Source organism: Eutrema salsugineum, unplaced genomic scaffold (assembly GCF_000478725.1).
Source record: "Eutrema salsugineum unplaced genomic scaffold, Eutsalg1_0 scaffold_3, whole genome shotgun sequence".
Classification (NCBI taxonomy): domain Eukaryota; kingdom Viridiplantae; phylum Streptophyta; class Magnoliopsida; order Brassicales; family Brassicaceae; genus Eutrema; species Eutrema salsugineum.
In genome coordinates, this window is record NW_006256756.1 from 12251431 (window position 1) to 12259097 (window position 7667).

Here is a 7667-nt window from a genome sequence, read left to right on the forward strand (position 1 = left end):
ATAAGTTCAGAGCTTAATGTCTCCATCTTAGAAGTCAGGTCAATACACTTGGAATCTAGCTTTTGTTGTCCTTGTAAAATCTGTTGGAGAACAATACCAATATCAGGACCTTGCTGTGGCATAGAACTCTGCTGAAACTGTGGCTGACCGAATCCAAGAGGTGGAGACCTTTGTTGCTGAAAACTGACTTGGTTTGTGAAGCTGTTCCCTTGTGCCTGAACCGCTTGTGGCTGATAAGATTGTTGACCTTGGTACTGATTCTTTTGAACAAAGCCTTGAGGAGGGTACCCTTGAAACTTATTATGGTTCCCAATGAAGTGTAACTCCTCTTGAGCAAGACCAGGTTCATTGACATTAGTAAAACAACTCTTCTCTTCAGCTACATAGTGTATAGGTTGCTGAGTGACCTTTACCAGCTTTGCAAACTTAACTTTCAACTCCTCTAGGGTCTTTTCCAGCTCTTGTTGTTTACTAGAACCTTCTCCTCTATAGCACCGGTCATAGTCTTCCCCATAAGTGTCTTGGCTCATGGCTAGGTTCTCAACAAGTTCCATAGCTGCAGTGATTTCTTTTGCCAAGAAATTCCCATTTGATGCTGTATCTAGCTGAATTCTGATCTTGGGAACGGCTCCTCTATACAAAGTGCTAAGGAGAGAGGCTTCTGAAAAGCCATGATGTGGGCACTGAGTTGTATAGCTCCTAAACCTGTCCCAAGCTTCTCCAAAGGTCTCATCAGAATGCTGAGTGAAGCTTGAAATCTTGGTCCTTAGCCTGGCGGTTCTAGCAGTGGAGAAGAACTTAGATAAGAATGCTAACTTGCATTGTTCCCAAGTTTGTATTGAACCGCTAGGTAGGTTCTTCTCCCATTGGTGTGCCTTGTCTCCTAAACTGAATGGGAACAACCTGAGCTTGAAACTGTCTTCAGATACACCACTGATCTTTGTGAGATCACAAACTCTATCAAAGTGATCCAAATGCTCTAAAGGATCCTCATTTGGCAGCCCATAGAACTTAGAGTTCTGCACCATGTTGAGCATAGAGGCTTTCACTTCAAAACTTGTGTTCTGAACTGGAGGAGCTTGAATGCCGGCCCTGTATTGGTGTGTATTGGCTCGGTCATTGTCTCCTACATAGACCAGTGGAGGCTCTTGACGCCAGGGTGGGTTTGGGAAGGGTTGCGGTTGATTAACCTGAGGCCGGTCTTGGTTCTGATTACCCTGAGCTGGTCCCTGATGGACCTGACCGTGTGGAACGTGATTTCTGTTCCCATTAGCTCCAATACCAACTCCTTGACCGTGAGCAGCTTCTTGAGCCTGGTGCTCAATCCCAACGTGCTGATCCATTCCCAATCTCTCCAAATGAGCAGCTCTTTCGCTTTGTCTTTTAAGTTGTCCTCTTGTGATCATACACCTGAAAACAAAGACAGAACTTGAAAGAGAATCAGTAAAACAAACTAAACTTGATCTCAAAAACTATATCAGAAACTAATGCTAACTAGCCCCACACAATATGGCAACGGCGCCAATTGATAACTAAGAGTTTTGAGGCTCTTAGATGGGTTATCAATCCCCTTGTCAAAGTAGTATAAGGGGTGTCAATCCATATGTGTGGTAGTTAGGCACTAGTTTATAAGATAAGTTCTTAAGTCAAGCTAATCAAAGACAGGTTTGGTGACAAGTAACAAGTGAAAATATAAACAAGAAACAAACAAGTAATGATTAGTGAACTAAACAATTAAGCCAAACAAGATGATGGTGATTAAGCAAATGGTAAAAGCTAAACCTCTAGATGTGATCATTGATTAGGGTGCTGTAGATATCAATTCATGATGCTAAGAACAATAATGCAATGCAAGTTACTCTTTAGTCTAGACTTCAAAAGCAGATTAATTCATTCCCATGACAATAATCTCTTTGTAAATCACTTAATCAAGATTAATTCACCTTAAGCAAGATCAAGCAATCAACAAGCATAAAGTATCAAGTCTAATAATGACCAAACGGTTTCTATTTCAAAGAGACCGAATCTTACACAGAAAGCAGCAACAAGCAATCACATGATCTCAAAAGCAATTAACTTAGAACTCAAATCTAGACTAATCCTCTCATGAAGGCATTAATCTCTACACTAATCCACTTTCAAACCAAATCATCATTTGTGAAATATGAATCAGTGAGCATTAAGAAACAGTTCTAATATGTCATTCATGCATTTAACAAATCATTCCCATGATGAAAAAGGCATAAACCCTTAGCTTAGCTCATTCAGATATTTCATCAAACACCTTGTGGGTGGAGAAATGACTAAGGTTTAGATCAGAGTGATGTGCAAAGATCTAGCATTAAGAGCAGCTAACTAAGGAAAGGAGATGAGAATCTAGAACCTAAACATCATAAACCGATCATCTAAGCACCCTAATCTACACACCTAGAAGCTTAAAGGATAACTACTCACTAATCATGATTAACACACCATTTTTTTTGCAAGAGGTGGTGTTAATCATGATTAGAAGCAGAGATGAGATGATTAGATGATAAGAAACAGCTTTAAGATGATTAAATCTGCTAGTTATCTCTTGATCAAACTCGTTTTTACACTAAGAAGTAGAGAGAAAACAAAGAGAAAGCAGATTAGAGGATAAGATAAAGCATAACTAGGGTTTTAGTCTCTAAAAACTATTTATATAAAAGGGTGTGGGCCGGGTCAGCCCAGGACAAACTGGGTACTGACCCGCCCTTTCTGGGTTGCTGGAACCACCCCTCGCCATCTGAAGAAGTCTCACACCGAGGGCCATACACCAGGGGGTCATGTGCTGGGTTGAAACTTTGATGAACACTTGAAGAACATGCATGAGACTTGGCATTTGATCCGGTTAAAGCTTTGAAACGTGAAGAGGATTTGTTTGTGATCTGGGTTGGAGAGATGAGGACCTCGGCATACATGCCGAGGTGCCTGGTACCCGAGGTTTGTGTAACATAGGAGCTCGGCATAGCATGCTGAAGGGTTCACACCAAGGTCTGCTTCAACACTTAGTCGTTTGGGGATCATTTTGGTGATCAAGGGAGCCTCGGTGTTGAAAGACCGAAGTCCTACCTCGAGGTATAGTCCCAAGGCTTCGTAAACATGCCTCCTAGGCATAACATGCGGAGGTATTCACGCCGAGGTAGGACACAACACTTAGCTTACAGTCGCATCTCTTAAAACCCGAATTGAGCAGCTTCTCTTCTGTTCAGTGTAACTTTCAGCTCGTAACTCCAAATGACCTGAAACCAGTTCCATGAGAAAGATAACTCATTCAGCTCGATCTTTGGTGAAGAAACTATCGGCGCTTGGGAAGTGGAAGGCTTCCTGGAGGGCTCATCTTCGCAATGCATTTACACGATCAGAGAAAGGCGTCTAGACATGTGTCCATTCCGGAGACGTTAACTTCTTGCTCATAGATCCGAATTGGATGATCTCGGACGTTATCGAAATAGGACTCAAACATCTCTGATTCTTATGAAGACCCCGGAAACTGAATCTTCCTGGAAGTGCGCCGTCCTTCGAATTCTTCGGAGATCATCGGGTCGGTCCAAGACGGCAGCGAGACAGGGGTTTCTTCCGAGGAGCTCAACTTTCTGCTCACGCGTTCGAATTCCATTATTCCACTTGCTATGGAACCATGATCCAATCGTCTCCAACTTTGATGAAGCCCCCGACAACTGAATCGGACCGGAAGGTTCCCCGGACAGGCGATCATTCAGGAGTATCGGATTGCTCCGGAATGGATGCGAGACCTGTTCGTCTTCCGATTACCATATCTTTAAGCTCCGTGGTCTAAATGCTTTGATTCTAACTGTTCTGAACTCTGGACTCAATTATCTCCAACTTCTATGAAGACTCCGACAGCTGAATCGGCCGGCAAGATCTTCTGGTGATGCGATTTCGGAAATGTATCTACACCCGGGATTTTTGGCCGAGGGACTTGGCCGCGGTACGTGTTTTTGGCCGAGAAAGCTGCCCGCGGGAAGGATTTTGGCCGAGAACCTTCGACCTTCAGTACACCATTTTGCCGAGAAACCCAAAATTGCTCCTTTTCACCATTTTTGATCATTCCAACTCCATTTCTTCATCTGAATCACATCCTCCACTCCAAATTGGCTCCAAAAGCACCTGTTTAACACTCCAAACCATGCAAAACTCTCTTGGACCTAATGCATTCTTCTAAGTCCTAAAACAATGCCTAAAGACCTAAAATGCATGAGATAAGACATGATTTGGACTAAAATATGTACACTAAATGATGCAATTTATGAGTATATCAATTTTGTTTAGAGTTCCTTCAAGATTCAGTACCAGTTCAAGAAAGAGTGAATCGTAATGAAGATATTGAGGATGATAGGATGGTGCTTCAAGGTCGACCTCTACAGAAGGGTAAACAGGTCACCCTTTCTGATAAAGATAGAGACAATGCACATCGCTATGTGCTAATGAACATGGCTTGTATGGAACCGTATGTTGGGTAAGAGGATATCCTTTTAGTTCAGCTCTATTTAAAATTTGTATTTCATTTTCATAGTTGTTGTTTACTGTAAACTCAGGATGCATTTGGAAGAATTACAAGCTACTGATGCTCGATGTGAGAAAAATGAAACTTTGTTGTGGAAAAACCATACAGAGCAGTTTGCACAATGGGTTAAAACAAAGGTTGTCATCTTCACTCTTCTTGATTACCATTTCAGTAAATGTACGGATTGGTTAGTTCATGTTCATGTTCAGATTTTTAGATTACTGATTGCTCTGAAATTGGTGGTTTTTTCCTGGATCAGATTCATTCAGATGCAACTGTAGGACATTCCAAGGAGATAAAGTGGTTAGCATTTGGACCTAGAAATGTTGCGCAAGCACATAAAGGGTTCATCGTCAATGGGCAGAGATTTCACACAGATGCAGTTAAGCGGAAGACACAAAACAGTGGAGTCACTTATGAAGCATTTAGCATGTGTAGATCAAGTGCACGAGATACAAGACAGGTAGCTGATATGCTTACATATTATGGAGTGATAAAGGAGATTCTACTTATGGACTACCACATGTTCAAAGTACCTCTGTTTAGATGCAATTGGGCCAACTCAGGGAATGGTGTGAAAGAAGAAGATGGCTTCACTCTTGTGAACCTTCATATGAACCAAGCAGCATATTTGAAAGATCCATTCATTCTACCTTCTCAAGCGAAACAGGTATTCTACTCTAGGGAAGATGATTCTTCAAATTGGTATGTTGTTATGAGAGCACCACCTAGAGGCTATCATGAGTTGGAAACAGAGGAGGATTTAGGTTCTGCACATTTACCTGTACCAGAAGTTGAAGATCTCGATGGTGAACATTCTGATGATGATAGTGTTTATGTTAGGGATGATTGTGAAGGGTTATTAGTGGTTGATTGATAGAATAAACATGGAAATGTTGATGATTTTTGGTTTTGGTTGCTGATGATTTTGGATTTGTAAACGTGGAAATGATTAATGAATGGTATTTTTTGTTATGAAATTATTATCACCAAAATAATTTGCAGTTTAATAAAACCAAATTAATTTTTATTATTAAAAATAATTATTTAAATCTAAATTCGGGTCATTATAAATTAATTTAATAACAGAAAAATATATGCTATCTTTGTCAAACAATTCAGATAGATACAACCAAATCATAACAATTAATACATGCTATTATAAAAATTAATAATAGCAGCGTCATAAACGCTATTGGCATTTACTTAAATATAGCATTCGACAAGTCCGCTATCTAAAGTGCCAGAACTACGATGACGGGCGCTGTCAGAGCGCTTAAGGAAACGCTATGTTATACGATTCATAGCGGTTAAGGACCGCTAATAATACCCACATTTCTTGTAGTGTAATCGATTCAGTTGGAGCCTAAATCGATCAGCCTCAGCGTTTTGGTGCAGAATCTGATGAGGAAGAGGATGAGATGGTCGACGGTTCACCAGGTGCGGCGAATAGGGCTCATCTTGGTGGTGTGGAGGTCGCGAGTCTCCATGGTGGTGGTTCGGAATAGGGTTCTGAAGATTATGATCAAAATCACGCCTGGAGGGTGATTCACATGCGCAGGGAGCTTCACACAGGTTGCAACTTGAATGATCCATGCTTCAAAGGTTTCTGAAACTAGGGCAAACAGAAGAGAGAATAAGCAGAAAAATAAAAAGTTAGGTGTTTATTAATTTGGTTTACTTCCTATGTTGCTTTGGCAGAAACTCGACATATATATAGTCTTCTGCGGCTTCAACCTTCCAGGTTTAGACCTCTAGAGATTAAAATCCTCCCCGGCAACGGCGCCAAAAACTTGATGGGCCTGCAGGCCTAGGGTTGTTTTTTAACAAGCCCGTTGGTCCTCCAAAAATTTTAAATTTATAAAACCCTAGAGTTTGCAAGTGCACAGATGTACGTTGTAGGACTTAGGATGTCAATCCATAGGGAGGATGTCTAATTTGCGAGAAACAACAAACTGGGAAGTAAGCAAAGTCATAAACCAATAAAAAGTTTTTGGGGTTTTTGGTTAAGATCTTAAACTAAACCTAATCTAATATTCACAAAGAAATGCAATGCATGATCAAATTGTTAAAAGAACATCTAAAGCATATCGACTCAAACTAAAGACTCTTAAACTCATTGGTGGCGATTTAGACTTCTCCGGGTTACTCTAATCGATGTATGATGGCATTTCCAATTAGATTCCGGGCAATTTATCTTCATCTGTTTTTGGGAATCTACATTGAACTAGAATAGACATATGTATGATTAACCAACTCTCTTCACCTTAATCAACTAATCTCTTAGATCTAGCAATTAACTCTAGCTCTCATGCTAAACTTAAGATCATGCATTAGATATTGAATTTGTCTGCTCACATCTTCTCTATAGATAGTTCTCGACTCCTATAGCGGCTATGTTCTTCTGAAGCTAGGTACGGATGATCTGATACAGCACTCTTGTGGCTCAGATCGATCATAGGCTCAGAGAATAGGTCATGAATCTACTCTCATGCTTTATGAAAAACTTAGAAGAGATGAGATCCAGAATATGGCTAAGAACAATAGAAATCCTAATTGATATATATGCTTGTATATATCTTCAAACAACTTGACTCTCTGGGACTAATCTACATGATAAAATGAATGATAAAAGACATAGAATAATGCAAAAGAATGAAACAGAAAAGTTAATAAGATAAAAAGTAGAAAGAACAATGGATCTGGGAAGAATGCCCATCTCCGTTGCCAAACCCTAGGTGGCTCAAAATCTTATTACAGGAGCACACACCCGTTCAGGACTGCTAAACAATGTATTTATAGGTCCTAAGGTCTTCCAGGTCTCATTTTGGGCTTCTCTGAAGAAAAATGGCAAAGGGGCTTCGATGTTGGGCCTTGTGGCTCGTCCTAAGGTCCACCAGGGGTGAGACTCTTCCAGGGCAGGTAAAACATGTGTTTACCGCGGGTGAGTCTTCCGAGACTGGTGAACCGGGTCAACTTGTTCTCCATGTATCTTTTGATTGCACCGTTGGATCTTTGTGATGTAAAGTGATATGGAAATCTGATTGTTTCCTCTTGATTATCTCCAAATTTGAGCTGGATCAGACGGTGAGAAAGTCTTCATTTGAGGCTGAACTTC

The 7667-nt window shown here is 40.7% G+C and overlaps 1 non-coding gene across 1 annotated transcript; it reads left to right on the plus strand.

The window, feature by feature from the left end:
- The first annotated feature begins 666 nt into the window (after window positions 1-666).
- On the plus strand, window positions 667-773 carry LOC112085674. Its single transcript, XR_002898974.1, has one exon. It is a non-coding gene; the product is annotated as a small nucleolar RNA R71 (small nucleolar RNA).
- The last annotated feature ends 6894 nt before the right edge of the window (window positions 774-7667 follow it).